This window comes from Leiobunum rupestre, chromosome 10 (assembly GCF_980474605.1).
Source record: "Leiobunum rupestre chromosome 10, qqLeiRupe1.1.hap1, whole genome shotgun sequence".
NCBI classification, from domain to species: domain Eukaryota; kingdom Metazoa; phylum Arthropoda; class Arachnida; order Opiliones; family Sclerosomatidae; genus Leiobunum; species Leiobunum rupestre.
This window is the reverse complement of record NC_143393.1, coordinates 25,891,536-25,915,312: the sequence shown is the minus strand read 5'-3', so window position 1 is coordinate 25,915,312 and position 23,777 is coordinate 25,891,536. Positions and strand designations below refer to the sequence as shown.

At 35.6% G+C, this 23,777-nt stretch overlaps 4 long non-coding RNA genes across 4 annotated transcripts in view; 3 read left to right on the top strand and 1 right to left on the bottom strand.

Moving 5' to 3' along the window:
• The window catches only part of LOC149925215 (uncharacterized), a 110,358-nt gene that overhangs the window by 41,546 nt on the left and 45,035 nt on the right, over nt 1–23,777 (top strand). The gene's annotated exons all lie outside the window — the stretch shown is intronic.
• The window catches only part of LOC149925216 (uncharacterized), a 300,627-nt gene that overhangs the window by 240,784 nt on the left and 36,066 nt on the right, over nt 1–23,777 (top strand). The gene's annotated exons all lie outside the window — the stretch shown is intronic.
• On the top strand, nt 6,071–6,818 carry LOC149925220 (uncharacterized). Its single transcript, XR_016476898.1, has 3 exons — nt 6,071–6,122; nt 6,426–6,597; nt 6,681–6,818. It is a non-coding gene; the product is annotated as an uncharacterized LOC149925220 (long non-coding RNA).
• Nucleotides 13,333–23,777, bottom strand: part of LOC149925208 (uncharacterized) — a 93,162-nt gene continuing 82,717 nt past the window's right edge. Inside the window, exons 2-3 of the long non-coding RNA XR_016476895.1 lie at nt 13,557–13,728; nt 13,333–13,471 (exon numbers count right to left, since the gene is read on the bottom strand). This is a non-coding gene — a long non-coding RNA (uncharacterized LOC149925208). The remainder of the gene's footprint in view (nt 13,472–13,556; nt 13,729–23,777) is intronic.

The following is a 23,777-nucleotide window of genomic DNA, read 5'->3' as shown; positions in this document are numbered from 1 at the left end:
TGCCTTTAATGCCTCCGGCTCGTCGACCATTGCCTGTGCCCTCAGCGGAGAGTCTAGCATCCACTCTTTGGGTATTAATACTTCCTAAATAGCCTTATAGAGTAGCTTCGAAGTGCTGCTAAATTTCGGAGAAAGACTATAAATCTTAAAAGACAACGTAAGTGAGCTGCCATATTTGTGCGCACTTCAACGTAATCAATTCAAATATAATATTTTTGCCGCTCTATTTCGGTTCGAAATAAAAAAGAATAGGGCCCGGTGCAGAGACGTTTTTAAAGGCCAAGGTTTTTTTTCTGCCTGTCCAACTTTAAATTAAATTAGTGGATCACAAATAGCCTGGTGGTAGGCCAACCGCTGAACATGTTGGCCTAATTTAAAGGGGGACAGGCAGAAGAAAACCTAGGCCTTTAAGAATCGCAAAATAGCGATTCCTCGCTAAATTACAGAAAGGGAGCGTGGTTTCGGAAAATAGCAAACTTCGCGCCAAATCGGTGTGCAGAGACATCTCGATCGCCAAAAAAAAAACAGGAATAGCGTGAAATCAAAGTTGGCCGTTATTTTGCGAGAGGTCTACGGCCGAGTCTACGGCAGTCGCTAGCTACCGAAAAGCACGCCAAAACAATGGCGGATTGTGGTACGCAAAGAGCTCGGGAAATAAATTGAGAAGTAAACGCTTTTTACCTTCTTTAATAAGATAAATAATACAACACGATAGGTCAGAATCTTTTAATTTCCTCTTATCAGGCAAGGCAATTGTTATCTGAGAATCGGTTCGCCAAATTCTAAAATTATTTATTAATTTTTTCGTTTCGAAATGAATTAAGATAATGATAAAAATAATGTAACATAAGAAACACGTGACAATTAACAATTACTTTATTTCTGAAGTGAATTATTCTCGAATTTTTGACCTATAGCTTAGAGTTTGTCTCGTATTTATTTCCATAAAATTAACAAGGCAGTGATTTTGACCACAATGAAGAGAGAAGTCAATAACTTTGATACTGACTTTCATTAACCCATTTCTTTAGATGTTATATTCACAAATGCTACGTTACTTATGTTGTTATATGTAATAAAATATCGTTTTGTTTTGTAATTTGTATGGAAATATATTTCAGGCGGTTTTCATATTTTATTTTATCTTAATAATGTCACGATTTCGAAATGACTCTTTAATTGAGTATATTAATATTTGCATGAAAAATAAACAAAAGAAAAACTGTATAAAAGGGTAAATATAAAAGATTGTTTTGACTTTATTTTAAATCAAGGATTTCAAGTGATCGATTGTGTTTGTAAGTAAACAATAACAAATAAAATATTTATCGTTTTTATTTCAACTTTTAAAAATGTGCGGATGGTTATAAATATAACATTTGAATGCCATAAATTTAAATAAAATCACGAAGAAAAGGTGACTTCTTTGAAGAGCTCATTTTCCCCAAGGGAACCCACCGAATTGGGGAAAGGGAAATCCACCGCCATTGTTACCTGCGGAATAAACAAGAAAAACCAATTAATTTATATAAAGCAATAATTAAGTGGTTAAAATATTAATTAAGAAACTATCTGACCTCCTCCGTTGCTGTTTCCGAGGTGAAAACCATGATTTCCGAAGAAGAATCTGTCCTGTCCTTCCTTGCCTTCTTCTCCCGGGGCGGGGGCTCCTGGGCCATCCTGGGGTCGGCACAAAGCGCAGGACATCAAAGCGACCACAATAGCGAAAACGAAGACTGATTTCATCTTCGGAACAAAATTGGGAAAAACATTATTAACCTGTTGTAGTAAATAAGTGACTAATTTCATTTTAAGCTAGGGCAGGGTGTAATTGTGTAGCCGATGCTACGGCGGAAAATAGTTTTTAATAACGTAGTGGCTTTTAATTGGGCGTTATTTTTATTAACTCTCTGCCATTGAGATTAAATCGATGTTTTTATTTTAATTTAGAAGTTGAAAATATTGTAAAATTGAACACTTACGATGCAAGTTGGTTTCGGGAGTGCGACGAGGTACTAAAGGATCTTCGTCAGAGTCGTGAGTGATGATGGTTTTGGAAAGCTCCCACTATTTATACCATTTCCCCTTGTCAGCTTATCCAGTTTTCTTCTGAGAAGTATCGGATAAAGATGAACGGAAAATAACCCAACAGAAAATGCGTTATTGCAAAACTAAGCCAAAGACGCAAATTAAACAATTCAGTGTAATTTAATTGTATTTAATTAATTTAGTATTATCTATATTCGTAGCCTGCTTGAAGGCGTGGCCTGCGACCGTTGCTATGGTAACGGGTTGAAATCGGCCATGACGTTAAATCGCCCATAGTGGCCACTTGATTTTTTCGAAGGATCGTGTGGCATTTTGCCTCGTGATCTGTCACGTAAAGCAATGTCATGGCGGCCGTTTCAAGGCGGGTCTTATCTAGGACGCTACCAGCTAGAGGTCGGCGTTCGACTAACTTTTATCCATGGATAAAAAAAGTTCGGCGATATTTAAATAATATTTATTTAAATAACCAATATTTGAATAATAATTGTAAAATGTTTAAATAATCGAAAGTGGATAAGCCTATTATTTAAACAAAACAAACAAGTATTTAAATAAATACCATTTGAAATCAAATAAATGCTTGGTTGCGTAAAAAAACATAATTAAATAAGTTAAAATTATATTATTTTTACTTTTTTGTTAAATAAATCGGAAATTTTGTGGATAATGAATAAACAATTCCGAACACTACTACCAGCAAGCACCCAATAATTAAAAGAAGGTTTGTGTGTAAGTGTTACACCGTGTGTGTTTGTTTGTGTGGATACTCATTACACGTTCTTACAGTTTCTGTCCGAGCTCTGCGAAATTTAGTTTGTCATTCCGTGGTGACCTACGCCAGGTTATTATGAGCTATTGAGGTTCTACCTGTCAGAGTTTTTGCCCACGCGCCTAAAAATAGCGTCCGCTATAATTCTCCCACTGCCCAGAGACCCGTGTCGCAATCGCATTCTTGTGGCGCGACCTTCGGCACTTTACGTTTTTTATTTCGTGCCCCTCGTGCAAGAAATATTGAAAGAGGATTGGGGCGTTGCCAGATGAGTGGTTTTCCGTCAAAATTGGGCTACTTTGGGAACGCTATTGCTGGAAAAAAAAGATTTGGGCAATGTATGACGACAAATAAAAAATGTTTACTTCTATCATAATTATTAAAATTATGTAAAATTTATGGTTGATAATACGCTATTATGTATGACGATAAATATTCTTACAGCTTTAAGTTTTTTTTATTTTTTCGAATTATCCTCCAAAAGGCTATATACCGTCCCTGATACCACTACCAAAGGCTAAAGTGCCTTCGTTGCTTTAATCATCAGGTAACAGCGATTTCCTTGGACTAGAATTGGGCTGTATTGAAGAGAGAACAATTTTTGTTTGGGAGAGATTTTGGGCTAGTTTCTTATTTGTTTTGTGTTTTGGGGTGTGTGGGATCATTAAAATTTATGTGGCAACTCCGATCAAGGACAGTAGATACAGGGACGAGAAAGTGTATTGGTGGCCTTTATTGGAATATATCACCTAAAACGACCTAAACGCAACAAAAAAAAATGGCGGTCACCTAATTTTAGCGGTTCTTGACGAGGCTTAAGTGTTCAAAACAAATGGGCATTTTTTATTTACCCTCGTAGTTTTATTTTTAATTTAACATAAAAATGGTAAAAACTAACTACAATAATACTGTCCATGGTGAACCACGTCTTAACAATGGCCGTGGTTTGTTTACATCTAACTCCCCGTGAATATGAAGACGTTTAAAATCAAATTCCCCCCCCCCCTGCTTTCTCGTCCCTGTATCTACTGCCTCTGCTCCGATCCGGACGCCGCCGCTCTCGTAGGAATCCGCGCGCCGTTCGCGGGTTTGAAAACTTGAACCACGTAATATAACTCATGGAATAAGTCAGATATGCTTGCTCAACTTGTTAAAATGGGATAACAAAATAGTACAGTTAAAGCCTACGGATGAATTCATAGGCTCTTTGGTGGGAAAGCTAATGGAAGCATAGTGGAAGGTGGCCTTTCCCATCAAAACAAGAAGGCTACGTTACTCTATTATATCGCTGTATCGAAGAGAGAACAATTTACTGAAGTTACGAAACGAGATGCTGGGCTATTTTAATACTAAGAAGTCTAAGGGCATTAAATTAAATATTTAAATTAAATGTATTTGTTATTAGTACTGTGGTTATTTTATATGAAAATCCGAAAATTTTGTGATTTTAAATTAATACATTGGAAAGTTATTTGATATAAGTAAAATGGTACTTTTAATTTAAATGTAAGATTTCGCAATAAATGTTCTTAATAAGATCCTATGGCATTTCGTACGATTTGCTGTTTTACTTTTGGTGAGTTCCTTTTCTGAAATGTGAAGATAATGCGTGATTAAACGCAAGAGTTGGATTCCATCTATCGTGATATCAATAATTTATTTATTTAAACCAATAATTTATTTAGTTATGCCTAATTAAAATGACTATTTTGAGACGATTCGCGCAATTTAACCCGGCCAACGTATTTCAAGGCTTAATAGGTCGCTAGATGAGCCCAAGGTGGTGCCTTGGTATTAGCCTCGCAAATTTTATTTTTGACATCATGGTCTATTTTTCAGGACCGTGCCAATGTTCTATAAAAGTGGGAAATCCCCCAGTGTTGTGTGGCGCCATCTTCAGCATAAACGGCGTAATTATGTTTATCCATATCGCAAATTTTTGAAATAATTGAACAATCAAGGTTAAGATCGGCACAGAGCCACCTCGTGTTAATTCAAAATATTCACAAGGCAAAATATAATACTGCCAAGGACGAAAATAAAGTATAACATCCGCTATCGTAGTCATTTTAATTGAAAATCTAGGATTTTCGCCAAAGGGTAAACAGAACTTTCAAAATTTAATTAGTGATGCAATTACTTTTTAGCGTGGCTGTGAAAGCTCGACCAAATTTATGAGCAAAAGTCTAAAATATTGGTGAGCAATATTATGCACTTATTGTATGAGGCATTCAAGCGAAAAAAAATTTGCTCCTTAAATAGCTCATCGCATTAGCCACTCCAAATCAAAGAACTTTGACAGTTCCCATCCTGATAATATGTCGTCAGGAATTCATACCTCGAACTAGGAATGGTTATCTCGGCCGATTTCCCTTTCTATCTAGGGGACCGGATTTTTTCATCATTTTGACGTCAGAGCATACGTGTATTTTCTAACGATTTTCATTGGCTTAAAAATATCCTACCAAACATATCCTGAACCCCCCAGTTACCTAGTATAATCGTCTGCTAGATAATCTGGACAAACTTGACCCTAAATTTCGTAATGGCCGGGGAGTCGAAAGTAGCACTAAACCTATTGAAACAAAAATTAAAATCAGTTAAATTAGATGAAGTTTTTAAAGAACAAAAACGTTGGATAGAGAATTGTCAATGTTTTAGTTTCACGTAGAGCCACAAAAAGATACTGGAATTCAATGAGAATAAGGCAAACACGTTCGAATCTTTATACAAAGATTTGTGGAGAAAATGCATTAATGATTTTTAGTAAATAATAAAAAAGCAAAATGTTTACGGGTATGGTACTCTACCAATTCGAAAATTGTAGTAATTAGCGTAACTTTGGCTGAACGGATTATTTAGAATTGTAAGTACATAATCTTATAATGTACTTTGAAATAAATTGAAATAAAATAAACTTTATTTAATCAACTTCTAGGTATTTTTTGGGTTTATGAACCTGAATAGCAGACGACAACAAATCGACAGTTGTAAAAACGGGAGGTAGCACGGGGTAAAAACTCCTATAGAGGGGAGACGCGTGCGAGGGGGCGATTTTTTTCTCAAACACATCACCGGCCGGATAACATAGGCCTTGGAAACCAGTTTGACTACTGGAAATTGGAAAAGCCGAGAAATGTCAACATATTACTGCAGGGTTATTTTCCGATACTTCTCAGAAGATAACTGGATAAGCTGATAAGTGGAAATGGTATAAATAGTGGTAGCTTTCCAAATCTATCATCACTCACGACTCTGACGAAGATCCTAGTACCTCGTCGCACTCCCGAAACCAACTTGCATCGTAAGTGTTCAATTTTACAATATTTTCGATTTCTAAATTAACCTAAAACCATAGTTCAAATCGCATTTGGCAAATAATTAATATAAAAAACGTGAAATTATATTTTCCACCGTAGCACCGGCTTCACAATTACACTATGCGCCCTATCTTGATAACTGTTTTTTATTCTATTTTCACTTTCATTGTCGTTTTATCCTTCTTATTATTGTATCTTGTCATCTGGGAACAATAAGTGAAATAAGATTACGAAACATTATTACTTTAGATAAGTGAACACCCGTTTAATCATTTTTTTTCCTAAAGATGAAATCCGTCTTCGTTTTCGCTATTGTCCTCGCCTTGATGTCCTGCGCATTTTGCCGACCCCAGGACAGCCCAGGAGCCCCCGCCCCGGGAGAACCAGGCAAGGAAGGACAGGACAGATTCTTCTTCGGAAATCACGGACTTCACGTCGGAAACAGCAACGGAGGAGGAGGTCAGATAGTTTCTTAATTAAAATGTTTACCACTAAATTATTTCGTTATGCATATTAATTTGTTTTTCTTGATTATTCCGCAGGTTACAATGGCGGTGGATTTCCCTTTCCCCAATTCGGCGGATTCCCTTGGGGAAAATGAGTTCTTCAAACAAGTCACCTTTCCTGCGTGATTTTATTTAAATTCATGGCAATCAAACGTTATATTTATAATCATCCGCACATTATTAAAAGTTGAAATAAAGAAGATAAAATGATAAATATTTTATTTGTTATTGTTCACTTACAATCAGTCAATCACAATGTAGCCCCTGAAAACCTTGGTATAAAATAAGGTTCAAAACAATCTTTCATACTTAACCTTTTATTGGTTCCTTTTTTAATGCAAAAATATTAATATAGTCCAATTAAAGAGTCATTTCGAACCGTTACATTATTAAGATAAAATACAATATGAGAACATGATGAGAACCACGTGAAATATATTTTTTATACAAATAACAAAATAGAAAACTATTTTAGTTACACATATAGCAACATATGTAATGTAGCATTCATCTTACGAAATGGGTTAATGATTCTCAGATAAGATTTGAGAAATATCTTTGAGCAAAAATCGAAGTGTAGTGTCTGTAAATCAAAGCTGCTGACGCCATTTTCACAGGGGGTCTTTACCTAGAATCCTTTTTAAGTTTCTCCAATGACCATACAAATCGCCACTAAAATATTTCCATTAAATGAAAATTTTATAAGGGTGTTGCACCAACTGGTTTTGTTTTGTATATTAATCAGGGTCTTGAACTAAATTGTTTCTATAATAATTTTGAAGTGTATGATTTAGTTAAGTGTTATATAATTTGTTAAAGGTATTGTTATTGGTTCATTGTATTAATTTGTATTTAATGTGTATTGATTTATTATAAAACAAAATGTAAAATTACTGAACTTCAAATTCTATTGTAAAAGGAAATAGTCCAAAATGCAGGTGGTCAAATGTAAAATAGAGAGGCACGGTGGAAAATTTCCAACCTATGTACCTCACAAGAAAAACCCACGAAACGTAGTATGCCCGGCTAATATCCGCAGTTTTTTGGTTAGTTGTGAGATATGCAAGAGAGAAGTTGGTGGGTTCAGGGAGTAGTAGGGGAGTAGAAATGTGGGGGAACTCGACGTTCTGGCCCATGGTCAGAGCAAGGCGCGCTCCAGGCTTGGAAAAATACGGGCCAGTATCACTATTTTATCGCCATCTATTGGGCAAAAAAAGATTTTGAAACAGAGCGGTTCTATACAACGCTCACTATACCACGTGGTCTGAAGGAATTATTATTATTTAGCACTATTTGCTTCTAACTACAACGCTTGAATATTATTTACAATTTTTATAATGAAAAAATATAATTTTGGCTGGAGGACTTTGTTATTTCAACGCGCACTTGAGTTGACCCGGGGTCAATTTAACAAAATACTCCTGATTTGCGATAGATGGCGCTGAAAACGGTATTCTGTCCCATATTATTCCAAGAGGGGGTAGAAATTCCCCCCTACTTTCGGGGTCTCTCTGCTCACGCTGGGGAACAAAAAAATTCGTTCTAAACAACTCCCCTACTACTCCCTGGTGGGTTCGTTGTCTTCAAAATGAGGCAAGGTTTAGAAATAAATATTGAGATTTAAATTAAATTTCGTTGACGTTCTTTGCGTTGTTAGTTAGATAATCAGTCGTAGATTTGAGAAATGAGTTTAATTATCTGGAGGGGTTTTCAGTCGGCCACTCCAGATTGAGTCAATTGAACCCCTATAGAGTAATATCAGCGTGACGTACGTCGACGTCACCCATGCTTTTTCCTATAGATAAAAAACTGTCCTCAAAATGGCGGCCATAATAATTACGTTTGGAATCTATCCGTTTAATTGATATGGTTCAAAATACAATATAATCCGACAAATTATAGATTGCAAGCCATTTTCAGATTGTTGAATAATTCAATAATTTAATGTATACATTTTCTACTATAACTTTATTATCTTTTAACCAACGGCTATAAAGAAAACAATTATTTGTTAACTGAAGGGATATTAAAATGATTATGCGAGACTGACTTTACAAAACAACAATATCAATTAAATAATATGATTTTTTTATTATTTCTGTGATGGCTAATAAATCAAAATTCCACATAAATACTAAAAGCAATAATCAATAATACTATTATCTCTGCTTTTAGTTTTTACTAATCAGAGAGCTCGGGAAACAGAAAGGGGCGCATACGAAAAAAAAGTGAAAACTCTCGTTCTTTCCTTCCTTCTCTTGCGCAGACGCGAGTGATGACACTGGCTGTCACTTTCTATTTAGGGGGACCTTTTCGTTTACCGGTATTTGTCTGTCACCTCCGTAGTCACGTAGCAGTCGTAAATATTAGACCATTATTTGGGCAAATTTTCAAAGTTTAATTTTTTAATTAGAATAGATTAAACATAGCATACATAAAATATTTAGCTTTGTCTTAAAAATTCTGAGACCTACTCTAATTAGTTTGGACCATTTAAATTAAAAATAAAAACATTTTATGTTGCCAACACCATGTTTACGTTAGATACCGAGCATTACAAATGCTACGATAGTAAAGTATGATGAATAAATCTAATCAGCACCAGCTTTTAGCAACGCTTTGCAATAGTTATATTATTAGTTTCAAAATAACTTGACTTCTTAAGCAATATTGACTTGATATACATAATTAATTGTAATTATTTTTAAAACAATATTAATTATTAAATATAAAAATAAAACACTATTAAGAATTAAATATATAAATAAAATACTATTAATTATTAAATACAAAAATAAAACACTATTAAGAATTAAATATATAAATAAAATACTATTCATTATTAAATATATAATTAAAACACTAATAATTATTAAATATAAAAATAAAACACTATTAATAATTAAATATATAAATAAAACACTAATAATTATGAAAGTTATAAATAAAACACTATTAATTATTAAATATACGAAGGAAGAAGAAACGAAGGCTGAAACTGTGTTTGGGGCTAACAATAGTCAGTGACAAAGAACTTTTACATTTCTGAAATTCCGCTGTCAAGTGACCAGTGCTAGAAGTATCAAGAGCACCATTGTAAAGGAATCCCCCCTGCCAACAGGTTTTAGCCTCAGTGTGGCTGACTCGCACGTGCGCAGTCAAAGATTCAAATTCTTTTAAAAAAGGAACAGGGACGACTTGTTGTCTGACATCCAGTGATTTATTATCTCTGGTTTTTATATTTTCTCGGGGCTTTATGCGCCAACCTAATACACCTTTTTGCTTTTTATTTCGGGCATGCGCTTACGGCCCAATGTTTCTTAGAAGCAGACGACGCCATCTCTCTCCGTATGTTAACTATGGGTAACGAATGTTTAGTGAAACTTATAATAAGACCTGGAAAGTGTTATACACAAGTTTAGGAATTAAATTTATTTGGATAAAAAGTGATTATATTGCTGAATAAAGAAAAAAAAAAGAGCGAAAACGAGACAATATTACATATAAGTGGTAACACGTACGGTTTGCCGGACTTATATCTAGAGTGCAATTGTTTTTATGCACTCTTGATTTAAAAGGATGCCGATTGCTAGATAACATTTTATTTATTTTGATTAAAATTCGAAATTTTGGTGAAATTTGCTTAAAACGCAATATTTGATAATTTTTGCGCAATTTTCATTCTATTGCCAAAAAGTATCAGAATTTATTTCAAACTAATCAAAATAAAATTAATTTATATATTGGAAGGTTAAGCAGGCACGTGAAAACGTGTAGGGGAACTTGTGGTAGTCTAAACGTACCTTAATGTGTACAGTCTGCACCTTATTCCCCTACACGTTTTCTACTACTAGCCTAACCTGTCTAATGTCACATCTAGAAGTTCTGTTTGCCCATACAACATTTCCTCAAACGTTAATTTAAGTAAAAAGTACGAAAATTTGGCGAGTAGATTAAACCTTTGAAAAAAGAAATTCACAAGCGTTCTTAAATGAAGCACTTGGTTTGATTTAGTGTGGTTCAAACCAGCCAATCCTGTTTGTAACGTAATCTCTCAAACATTGAATAGAACTAACTTAGCCGACATTTTCAATTTCGCTTGGCTAAGATCAAAGTGTAGTATAGGCCACTACTTCCCCCTCCCCCTCTCCAGCAGTGGAAGAATATCACGTGCTCTCTTTGGAAAATAAACTTGTTTGGCAATAACGAGCCTAATTGCATATTTGAGAATAACATAATATTTTTTTTCTCCGCGAGTTTACGCAGATAGTGATTTTTCCAAAGCTTGTAGTGCAATCTGCGTATAGAGTAATGGCAGAGCTACGTCACACGACGTCACCCATACTTTTTCCTATTCATAAAAAATTCGCGTCCACAATGGCGGCCATGGCCAAAGCCTCAGAGTGCTACTACTCTATTATAGTCGGACCAACGTCATATCATTTTCGAGAACGAGCGAGAGTTTACGATGATAAGCATCGATAAGACGGACAAAGGCTGCAGGGGCGGGTGTTAGTATAAAAGGGGCACCCCAATTCCTTTACCATCATTCATCCAGACTCCGACATCCTGTTCAAGAGCAACAGACCAAACCACCTCACATCGTAAGTATAGTTTTTTCATACTATAGAGTAATGGCAGTGCTAGACACATGACGTCACCCATGCTTTTTCCTATTCATAAAAAATTCGCTCCCACAATGGCAGCCATGGCCAAAGCTACGGAGTGCTACTACTCAAAATTAATTTGAAATTAACCATGGGTTTATCCAATCATTAAATCTAATTATAATAAACTACACGCTTGTAAAATAAAAGTAAGCGTAATAATTTTTGCCTAATTTTAAATGTACGTTTATGGTTTCTTTAAGGTGAAATCCATCTTAGTTTTCGCTATCGTGGCCTCCGTGATGTCCCGCGCATTCTGCCGACCTCAGGACGGCCCCGGGGCCCCAGGAGAGGAAGGCAAGGAAGGACAGGACAGGTTCTTCTTCGGAGACCACGGACGTCATATTGGGAACAGCAACGGAGCACACCCCAGTGGCAGATACCCTTACCCGGGACAGTATCACTATCACTATAATAATCTATGAGTATTTTCCCAAATCAACCTATCTTACAGCATCGAACGCTATCCCTGATTACCTTTGGTGCATAAAGTGATTTCTTAAAACTATTTTATCCCGAAAATGTGGATTATAAAGAAATTTAAGTAAATATTCCAGGTTCGAAGGGAATGCAATTTTTTCCGTTTATCATGATGCCGTGTGTACATGGAGACTGACTACGCAGGTTTTATTTTCATGCCTGGGTTATCGATTATTCCAAAAGTAACGTAATTGATAAGTATAACACTTCCTATTCTCCCGACACAAATTATTTTAACGATAGTCTGGTTCGGCAATGATCATATAAATAATATCACGGCTCAGTACTGATAACTCGTTTCTATAGTCAATGGATGTAGCTGCTAAAGATTCCCAAGAAATCGCCTGTTTGAAGGATCAGCCAAGGCTTCGAAAATTAATTAATTAATTTTGATTTTAAATATTCTTTTGTTTCTGAAGGGCTTTTATTTATCACCATCACGCTAGTCTTGTCAGTAATTTTGCCAACGAAGTAAGAAGTGAAGAATTCCATCTTCCGAAACCTCCCATTACGAAATAGTTCTAAAGTGTTACACTGATGTTTGCTAAAATTAAAAGCGCTTAAATGGGAAGTTATCACAGTATACGACAATTATTTAAAGTAGTTTATTTATAAAATTGCTTTAAGAATTTGATTAGGTCTGGAAGTGTAAGAAAACCTCGAAGAAAACTGTAGTTTCTAAACGGGAATTTGCCAAAAAGAAGAGAATTTTCAATGATACTAAATACTTCACAGAAATTCTAACGAACGTTTGGTGCTTTGCCAAAAACTTGAAAAACTTGAACTTTTGTGAATGCAACTAGGGGCTGATCTACAAGCCTGTAACGGCGCTGTACTAAAGTGGTCAAGTTACTGAAACAAATTAAGATTTTCTAAATTCATTACTTATAGTTTCAATCGGTGTACAAAAATTAAGGAAGAGGTTATTCAATAGGCCGATAAAAATATTTCGCCTAAGTTGTTCTATTTCCCTCACTACTAGAGGATTTCGGAAAGGGGGTAGGAAGGGGAAGTAAGTCTGTGACGTTTGTTCAACAGTAGTGCCATCTATGTACAGATATCAAAACTATAAAAAACGTTGAAAACAAATTTCGTCTGATGCAGTATTTTTGTGGGAAACATAAGCCTTAGCAAGAATCGTGGCCTTACGCGAACGTTTCTTATGATTCACACGTCAATTATAAGTTAAAAATATCAAATGAATCGTCTAATTGGAATTGGAGGATCTGATTTCTGTTTTATTTAAATGCTATTTAATTTACATTTATCAAAAACATTAACAAACTTTTTCTTTGGAGAATCCATCGCTTCAAACTTGCCGATTCGCGAATTGCGAATTCGTTAGACTACAAAAAAAATCGTCGAAGTTGGCCGTAAATTCCGACCAATTAGAGAAATCCACTTTTTCGCAGGTTTACGCGGGGGAAGTACTGATGGGAAGTCTCCTCGTAGGATAATATTTTTATCGGCCTATTGCATTGTAAGCGAAGTAATAATAAACAAACTATATTTATCTTTCTATCACAGATTTTATTACGAGCATTTAAAAAAGCACTGATGCTTATAAATAATCCAGTTGTTCGCTCGAATGTGAATTTTATTTATTAATGGCAGTAGTGAGTCATTTTCTCCACGGGAATCCGCTGAATGGGGGGAATGCAAAGCCACCGTCGTTGTAGCCTACCAAATCAAACCAATAAAGACGTCACTTTAAGCTGTATTAAATAAGTTAAATTTAACCTAATTAATTAAGAGACTATCTGACCTCTTCCTCCGTTGCTGTTTCCGAGGTGAAGGTTGTGGTTTCCGAAGAAGAATCTGTCCTGTCCTTCCTTGCCTGGTTCTCCCGGGGCGGGGGCTCCAGAACCGTCCTGGAGTCGGCACAAAGCCAGGGCCAACAGGGCGACGACGAAAGCGAAAAAGAAGATGGATTTCATCTGCCTGGAAAAGAAATAGAACTTGCAAGTTCGAAAAGTAGTTTTCCTTTGTCATCGAGAGTTTTATATTTAAAATCAACGGAACGCTATATATAGTGAGCTCTAACTTGATTTGCGTAGAAAGTTAGTACTATTAACGTTATTGGGAATTATTATTGAAATACCATTAATACATTTTTCACATTTTAGTAATATTACTAGAAATATAAATAATTTTTATCCGAACAAATGCGGATCACTATCGAATTCTTAAATATAATAAGTCTCCGGCTAAAAGGATGATCAAATACGCGAAAAAGTAGATTAGTCCATAATTAAAAGGGATAATATAGCTAAATCCTAAACAAATTTGAAGAAATTAAAAAACTTACTACTAACTCGTACCCAATAGGTCTTCGAGCAAAAAACGCGAAACTCGGATCAAATAGATCTTCGAGTAATAAACTAAATTAAAATTAAATAAAATAGCCAGAAATTCCAACGGTAGACCGGTTTCGTTCTATTTGGAACTCATCAGTACCGTGCGGGAAATCTGGCTGGCGACTGTCAAATCTAAAGGAGAAACTAAGCCTAAACATTTAAAATTTCAAAACGCGTTGCATATAGCAACGGAAAGCCAAAAGGGGGGAGAGTGGTGGAGGCCTTCCTCAATTACAACTAGTTTTTGGTAAATACTTACGATTGAGATTAGATTCTTGGTGATCTTAGACCAGGAGTGCTTGATGAGATACTGCGACCGTCGTCGGAACTGAGAATGAAGCTCTGAATCAAATGCCGCCTTCTTTTATAACAAATGTTTTTTCGGCTCAACCCTTATCGAGAACTATCGTCATAGAACGTCAACGCATGGTCACATATCAGTGGTAAAACCTGACAAACTAGTTGCCTAGGCTGCTATTTCAAAAAGCCATTGCGGTATCGAATAAACCAATTTTTGCTCATTTTGATAATAAGGGAGATATATTATACAGGGTGTTTTGAATTGCTCTGACTGGGCATTTTTTACAGAAACTGCAAGATATAGAGTTGCAAAATTTTCAGAGTATTGTTTCTAGTGTGGGATCGCTTTAAATCCAAAATTTCAGAAAAATCAGAATTAATTTCGTGTTTTTGTAAAAACTATTTCACCGGTAGATGCTAGAAAAAACGTTTCAATGAGAAATTTGTAGAGTGTTGTCGAAAATGTTCAAAGAAATTGGTTTCATTGGAAAAGAACACTTTATCACGAAGATACGAGATGATGAAAAAAAACAAGCTGTCCTAAGGGGCCAATAGCCGTCGCGTACGTAAATGAAAGAAATCACGTTAAAAGATTAAATTCCTTAAAAAAAGTACATTTATTTTACCAAAACGCCAATTTAGGCTTACCGTAGCCCTAAGGTGGGGTGTCGGAGTGGTTAGCACTTTCGCCTCGCAGCAAGAGGAGCCGTGTTCGATCCCAACTAGTGGAACTGGGTGAAAATCCGGAACCACTCCTTTTGCGTAGAGTTTGTAAGTTCTCTCCATACTGGTTAAAGGGGTTTTACCTCGAGATCTTCGGTTTCCCCTTCCCATAAAAACTTGCTGAGGTTAACGGTAATAGTAAGAGTAGGGAGTTGACGGTTGGCTCGCGTGGCATGAAGGGCTTGCCACCACCCTCCTACGCATTGTAACCCGGCAACATTGCTTATGTGGTCGCAGGTGGTGCCTTTGGTATTAGCTCTATTTTAAAAAAAAACGTATCAGTAGGCCAACTACGCGCAGAGGTCAAGTTTTCAATTACTATTTTATGTGAAATCGTTTTGTTTTCAACCATTCTCTAACGTTTATTGAGTCTAATCAACATGCCACTAAATTATTCTCGTGATCAGCGTGCTTTTATGGTGAAGCCAAGGTACCCTCCATTTGGATAACCGCCAGGAACGGGGTATCCACCGGGAGCTGGGTACCCGCCCTGGTTAGGGTATCGTGATAAGAAAAAAAGGTTGATTCACTTTTAAAATCTCTAGATCTGATGGCAAATTTTGAAATATTCGAAACAGTTAATTACCTCCGCCAGGAACGGGGTTTCCCCCAATTGTTTTTGGTGACCTTTGAGTAAACAGTGTGATTTAACATCAATAATTGTCATTCTGATGGTAAAATAATAGTTAGTGTAGGGCAGCGGTTCCCAAAAGGTGTTCCGCGGAACCCTGGGGTTCCGTAAAAGGGTCACAGGGGTTCCGAGAATTCGCAGCGTGGCCATCTTTGTTTGTGTCAAGAGTTTAAGATGAGTAAAAAAAATGAGTTGGGGTTCCGCCAGAATTAGGTGGATAATTTAGGGTTCCATAGCAAAATAAAATTGGGAACCACTGGTGTAGGGAGCTGATGCTTGGCATGAAGGGCTTTCCACCACCATCCTATGTGATATAGCCCCACCACCTGGTTTAAAGGCATTAAAAGTCCCTTGGTCAATTCTCGAAAGGGTCAATTACCTGCTGAAACTCGGTTGCTATTTAGTTGGATGAACTGGGTCACTGTGCTAGAAATCAAGTATTCCGTTTATATAACATTTTAACCGCTAGTCTATTATTCCAACGGTACTTTGTAATCAAAGATTATTTATGTAAATATTGAAGGTAGTCTCCGGATTGCGTCAAATCAAATTGTTTTTGCCACTCATTTCAATTTTAGAAGTGGATTAAGTTTCATTTATATTTGGGAGTTTTCGTAGGGTACGATCAACGTTTGATGTCTTATTGACACAGAAATCCCTATTAATTATTTTTAATTGAATTATAGCGCTGTGAGAAAAAAGCAAGTAAATTTGAGTGAAATACCACTTCTGGCCATACACGACTTCGATAAGTAAGTGCCACACTTATTTATTACTTCTGGCCATACACGGCTTCAATAATCTCCATGACCCAGCAGGCTCACACTTATTTATTACTTCTGGCCATACACGGCTTCGATAATCTCCATGACCCAGCAGGCTCACACTTATTTATTACTTCTGGCCATACACGGCTTCAATAATCTCCATGACCCAACAGGCTCACACTTATTAATTTCTTCTGACAGTAGACATATTATTCAAATTCAAATTGAAATTTTTATTAGTATTACCATATGTGACATAATTACTCATAAGTATGCCTCTGTATAACATTTCCATTGAAAAAAATTCAACGAGACCTTGTTTTACGCGGAACATACATTGAGCGGACCCTAAAATGGAAAAATGCTTATAATCCTTGCGCTATTGAAAAGGTTACCATGGAAATGAAATCATGTGATCGCGAGGCACGAGCTAAACTTGACATGGGCAAAGCCAGAAACTCGTGAGGAATTCTCACTAACTTCCGTTTCGGATCAGTAAAGTTGATGACGCGTATTTCGTCACGGAGTTGTAAGTGACGTAATTTACGTCATATCCCGTGAACAAGGTTTCATTAACGAAAATGCTTTTATGGCATACTTATAAGTGATTATGTTACATATGGTATTACAAATAGAGAATTGTACATCGGGGTTAGAGAGCCAAGTCATCGAGCGACTTATGGCCCTCATTGTAAAAGGTTTTAACAATTAATTTAAAAAATATTTAAATTTTTTTAATAGTAAATAATATAATAACAGGTTAAGTTCTAAGCATTTTATAGCACCAACTTTTTAGAAATTTTTTATTGACCGATAGGTTTTGTCTTTTATTGGATGATAGATTTCGTTCTAAAGTTTAACGCCAAAATAAATTAATGAGTTAATCTTTTTTGCCTCTTTATATTGAGGCGTTTTTAGTAGGATGTTTGATCTTGTCCTGATATTCGTTTCAGCGAAGTTAAGTAGGTTATTGGAATGACGTTTTATGTTTTTATGTATAAAATTGAGGCAGGAGAACCTATAAATCTGATCTCTGGTCAACAGTTTGCTTTTGTTATGAAGTGTTTTATTTGAAGCTGACCACTCGACATTATATATACTTCTTAGTGTACGTTTTTGGATCATATATTTTTTTAGATTATTACTAGACATGTTACCCCAGGCAACTACTGCATACTTAATACAGGGTGTTTCAGAAGTTGTGCACAAATTTGAAGGAGTTGTAGGGGGTGAGTTGAGAAGTATGCCTGTTTTTGTCCATTTTCATACGATGAGTTAAAAGAGCACCAGAGACAGTAGCGGCGCCAGCAATAGGCCGGGGTAGGCCTGGGCCTGCTTGGAATTTTGGTAGGGCCTCCAAAAGTCGTCTTAAGGGGCCTCCAAATTTTTAAGTAAAAAAATTCTGTAATTTGTTTGCGAAATAATTTATTTATTTATTAATTTTCCAATATTCAATGCGAGTGATTGGCTTTACGACACTGCTGTTTTTATTCCTTTCAAAGGTACGAGTAACTATAGCGCTACTATAAAGAAATTGTATCTTTAATTTTATCTTTACAAATTAATGGTTCTTAAACTTACTTAACTTAGTGTATCTACGTACATTCATTTTCGTAAATTTTTAAGTTCTGATGTAAGGGATGTACATGCGAAGTACTGAAGGAATGAATGTAAATTGATAGACTGGAATTCAGTGGTAGAAATAAGTAAATAACCACTCATTTGTTAAGTGCAGTGGTGCCGATCACTTTTTTTCCTAATGGGAGCCGAAGCTCACTAATAAACTTGGAATGAGGCTGCTGGTAACACTTTCTTGCTACGGATGCTTAAAAGTAAATGACCTTTAACATTGGCGGTTTCCCAATGGGGGCTTCGGCCCCGTCGCCCCCATGGGATCGGCGCCACTGACAAGGAGACGACCCGAGGTGGTTCTCACAGATTTTGTTCAAAGTTGGGGGATTATTAGACCTAGATGTAACATGAAACCCGGTAAAGGGAAAAGTTACGCTGGGCTTCCGTTTTGCCATGGCAACCAAAAATGTTTTTGACAACATAAAATGAGAAAAAGTCTATGTAAAATAACATGCGAAAATTACAAATTCTGAGGGTCCCCCCTGTGCAAAACTCCAAGAATTAAAAAAAAAAAAATTTTAAAATTGTAAATTTTACATTTTTGGATTACTTTGGACAAATAGGGGGGAATAAAAACCATTTTGGGTGAACTCGAGCTAATTTGAATAAAAAGGTCGAAATTTTAGGTATAATACAAAAAATTTGTAAAACTTATGCCGTGATAACTGCCATATATTTTCACCGATAAATCTTAAAATTTCTACATTACATTATCTGAACGATGTTAACAGACTTTTAGATTTCGATAGAAAAACGACGCCATTTTATAAAATGGCGGATACAAATATAAATCATGGTGCAATAAGTTAGGTAATTTGTATCCGATTAACCTGAGATTTTCTACGTTACATTATCTGCCCGAATGAATTCGTACTATAGATTTTTAAAGAAATCCGACACCATTTTGGAAAATGGCGGATATCAATAATTATCATCGTGCGATAAGTTCCGTAAATATTCGTCGATTAATCAGAAATTTTCTACGTTTCATTATCTGCCCGAGTTAATTAGACCTATGGGTTTTCTAATAATAATCCGACGCCATTTTGAAAAATGGTGGATATTAATGTAACTTATGATGCGATAACTGCCGAAATTATTTGCCAATTTACGTGACATTTTCTACATTACATTGTCTGATCGAATAAATAAGCCCCTTACACTGTGATAGAAATATGACGCCATTTTAGAAAATGGCAGACATCATAATGCGATAACTGCCGAAATTATTTGTCCAATTACTTGAAATTTTCTACTTTACATGACCTATTAAAGATAATTAATCCTATTAATTTTAATAAAATTCGAGGCCATTTTGGAAAATGGTGGATGTCATATAAGTTCCGTAATTATTCGACGATAAATCTGAATTTTTCTGTTTCATTAAATGATCGAATAAATAAGTCCTTTCTATTTTGAAAGAATTCCGGAGCCATTTTGCAAAATGGCGCATGTCTGAGAAGTTTCGTAATTATTCGCCAACTATTCTGAAATTTTCTCTTTCTGAGCGAGTAAATTAGTCCTATTTCTTTAGAGAGAAATACGCCATTTTTTCAAAAGTAGAAAATTTCAAGTAATTGGACAAATAATTTCGGCAGTTATCGCATTATGATATCTGCCATTTTCTAAAATGGCGTCATATTTCTATCACAGTGTAAGGGGCTTATTTATTCGATCAGACAATGTAATGTAGAAAATTTCACGTAAATTGGCAAATAATTTCGGCAGTTATCGCATCATAAGTTACATTTATATCCACCATTTTTCAAAATGGCGTCGGATTATTATTGGAAAACCCATAGGTCTAATTAACTCGGGCAGATAATGAAACGTAGAAAATTTCTGATTAATCGACGAATATTTACGGAACTTATCGCACGATGATTATTATTGATATCCGCCATTTTCCAAAATGGTGTCGGATTTCTTTAAAAATCTATAGTACGAATTCATTCGGGCAGATAATGTAACGTAGAAAATCTCAGGTTAATCGGATACAAATTACCTAACTTATTGCACCATGATTTATATTTGTATCCGCCATTTTATAAAATGGCGTCGTTTTTCTATCGAAATCTAAAAATCTGTTAACATCGTTCAGATAATGTAATGTAGAAATTTTAAGATTTATCGGTGAAAATATATGGCAGTTATCACGGCATAAGTTTTACAAATTTTTTGTATTATACCTAAAATTTAGACCTTTTTATTCAAATTAGCTCGAGTTCACCCAAAATGGTTTTTATTCCCCCCTATTTGTCCAAAGTAATCCAAAAATGTAAAATTTACAATTTTAAATTTTTTTTTTTTGAATTATTGGAGTTTTGCACAGGGGGGACCCTCAGAATTTGTAATTTTCGCATGTTATTTTACATAGACGTTATAAAGAAATTTATAGCAGTAAAAATATTTATCGACGAACATAACAGCGTATTATGAACCATATATTTAACATAATTTAAAATTAGAAAATTACGATAGAAAACATTTTTGAATTGCCGCCGTACATCGGTCAATGCTTTCTTTTTCGCAAAAGCGTTCGCAAAGTAGCCCAACTTTGGCGGGAAAACGCCCATTTGGCAGTGTTCCGATCCATCTTACATTATTTCTTGCCGGGGGGGGGGGGGGCACGAAATAAAAAAGAAGTACCAAGCAGGCGAGGTTCGCCCTAGGGCAACCATTTTTAGATTTTCAACCTGTTTTTTCTCGATTACTGACGTTTCGAACGGGATGAGCTATTTTAGTCCTAAAAAGTCTATGGGTATTAAATAAAATATTAAAAATGTATTTGTTATTAGTACTGTGGTTCTTTTATATGAAAATCCGTAAATTTTGTGGTTTATAAATTAGAACATAAGAAAGTTATTTGTTATAAGGAAAAGGGCACTTCTAATTTAAATATAAGATTTCGCATCAATTGTTCTTAATAAGAGCATTGGTTAATGTTGATCCTATGACATTTCGTACGATTTGCTGTTTTACTTTTGGTGAGTTCCTTTTTCTGAAATGTGAAGATAATGCGTGATTAAACGCAAGATTTGAAACATACAACCTAACTACACGAGTTACGTTACGTGGTTTTATATCTCAAACATACAACCTAACTACACGAGTTACGTTACGTGGTTTTAGCTCTCAAACATACAACCAAACTACACGAGTTACGTTACATGGTTTTATATCTCAAACATACAACCTACCTACACGAGTTACGTTACGTGGTTTAGATCAGTACAGAGCCCTCTAGTGTCAAAAAATGACCAACTCAAATTATAATTCTACCAATTAGGACGAAAATAAATTATAATATCCTGCTATCGTAGTCATTTAATTGAAAATCTTGGATTTTCGCCTACGGGTAAACAGAACTTTCAAAAATTAATTTGTGATGAAATTACTTTATACCGAGGTGGCGAAAGCCCGACCAATAGGCCTAGGTATGAGCAAAAGTTTAAAATATTGTTGAACAATATTATACACTTATTGTATTATCATAAGTGCTCATTCAAGGGAAAAAAGATTTGCTCCTATTGCAAAAATCAAAAACCCCGAATTTTAAATAGGATCTCGCATCCCGATAATATTTCGTACATGCGAAATCAATCACACGCGTCATTTGGAAACCGATTTGATTACAGGAAAAGCCAAGAAATGTCAACATATTACTGCAGGGTTATTTTCCGATACTTCTCAGAAGATAACTGGATAAGCTGACAAGTGGAAATGGTATAAATAGTGGTAGCTTTCCAAAACCATCATCACTCACGACTCTGACGACGACCACAGAACCTCGTCTCCCTCCCGAAACCAACTTTCATAGTAAGTGTTCAATTTTACAATATCTTCGACTTCTAAATTAACCTAAAACCATAGATTAAGTCGCATTTGGCAAATAATTAATATAAATAACGTGCAATTAACTAATTTTTTTTAATTTCACTTTTCTTTATGGCTATTATTCATTGTTGTTTATCCTTTTTATTATTGTATCCTGTCATCTGGGCACAAAAAGTGTTATAATATAATGAAACATTATTACTATAGATAAGTGAACACCCGTTTAATCATTTTTTCTTAAGATGAAATCCATCTTTGTTTTCGCTATTGTCGTCGCCCTGATGTCCTGCGCATTTTGCCGACCCCAGGACGGCCCAGGAGCCCCCGCCCCTGGAGAACCAGGCAAGGAAGGACAGGACAGATTCTTCTTCGGAAACCACAATCTTCACCTCGGAAACAGCAACGGAGGAGGCGGTCAGATAAATTCTTAATTAATATGTTTACCACTAAATTATTTCGTTATGCATATTAATTTGTTTTTCTTGATAATTCCGCAGGTTACAATGGCGGTGGATTTCCCTTTCCCCAATTCGGTGGGTTCCCTTGGGGAAAATGAGCTCTCGAAAAAAGTCACCTTCCTTCGTGATTTTATTTAAATTCATGGCAATCAAACGTTATATTTATAATCATCCGAACATTTTCAAAAGTTGAAATAAAAAAGATAAAACGATAAATATTTTATTTGTTATTGTTCACATACAATCAGTCAATCACAATCGAGTCCTTGAAACCCTTGATATAAAATAAGGTTCAAAACAATATTTCATATTTACCATTTTATACAGTTTCTTTTTTCATGAACAAATTTTAAAATACTCCAATTAAAGATACATTTCGAAACCGTGACATTATTAAGATTAAGTACAATATGAGAAGCACCTGAAATATATTTTTTATTGAAATCACAAAAAAAACGATTTTAGTAACACGTAGTAAGTAAGTATTGTAAGTATAACATCTAACGAAATGGGTTAATGATTCTTAGATAACATTTGCGTTACCTGATAAAAGGAAATTATTATCAAATATCAATCATAATCAGCTAGGCTAATACCCAAGGCACCACCTTAGGCCCAAGTCATCTAGCGACTTATAATGTCTTTAAACAGGTGGCCGGGTTACAATGTCACGCGAGCCAACAGCTCCCTACACTAACTATTACCGTTAACCTCTACAAGTTTTTATGGAAGGGGAAACCGAAGAACTCGAGGGAAAACCCCTTTAACCAGTGGGGAGAGAACTTGCAAACTCAACCCAGAAGGAGTAGTTCCGAGTTTTCACCCAGTGCCACAAGCTTGGATCGAACCCGGCTCCTCTTGCTGCGAGGCGAAATCGCTAACCACTCCGCCACCCCACCCTAATAAACTATCTGCACTAACGTTTGGATATTATCCGATCAGTTGATATGGTTCAAATTTGAAATATTTTGTTGACACCAGAAATTAATCCGACAAGCAGACTAATCAGGTTTCAGATGTCTCGTAGCTTTCGATTTTAAATATTACTGTTTATTTTCATTTGCTTTTCGGAAACTAAATGTCAGATAACGGTCCAGCTAACTAAATCTGGCGACAATTATTAAAGCAGATCAGTACTGGTCGGCAATGAATCAGATACAATAATAGATCACAATGCTTTGTGAGGGGAAAGATAAACCTGCTCTGACTAATTGATTATCTTCAGATATCTGAGAAATATCTTTTCGCAAAGATCAAAGTGTAGTATCTGTAACTCAAAGC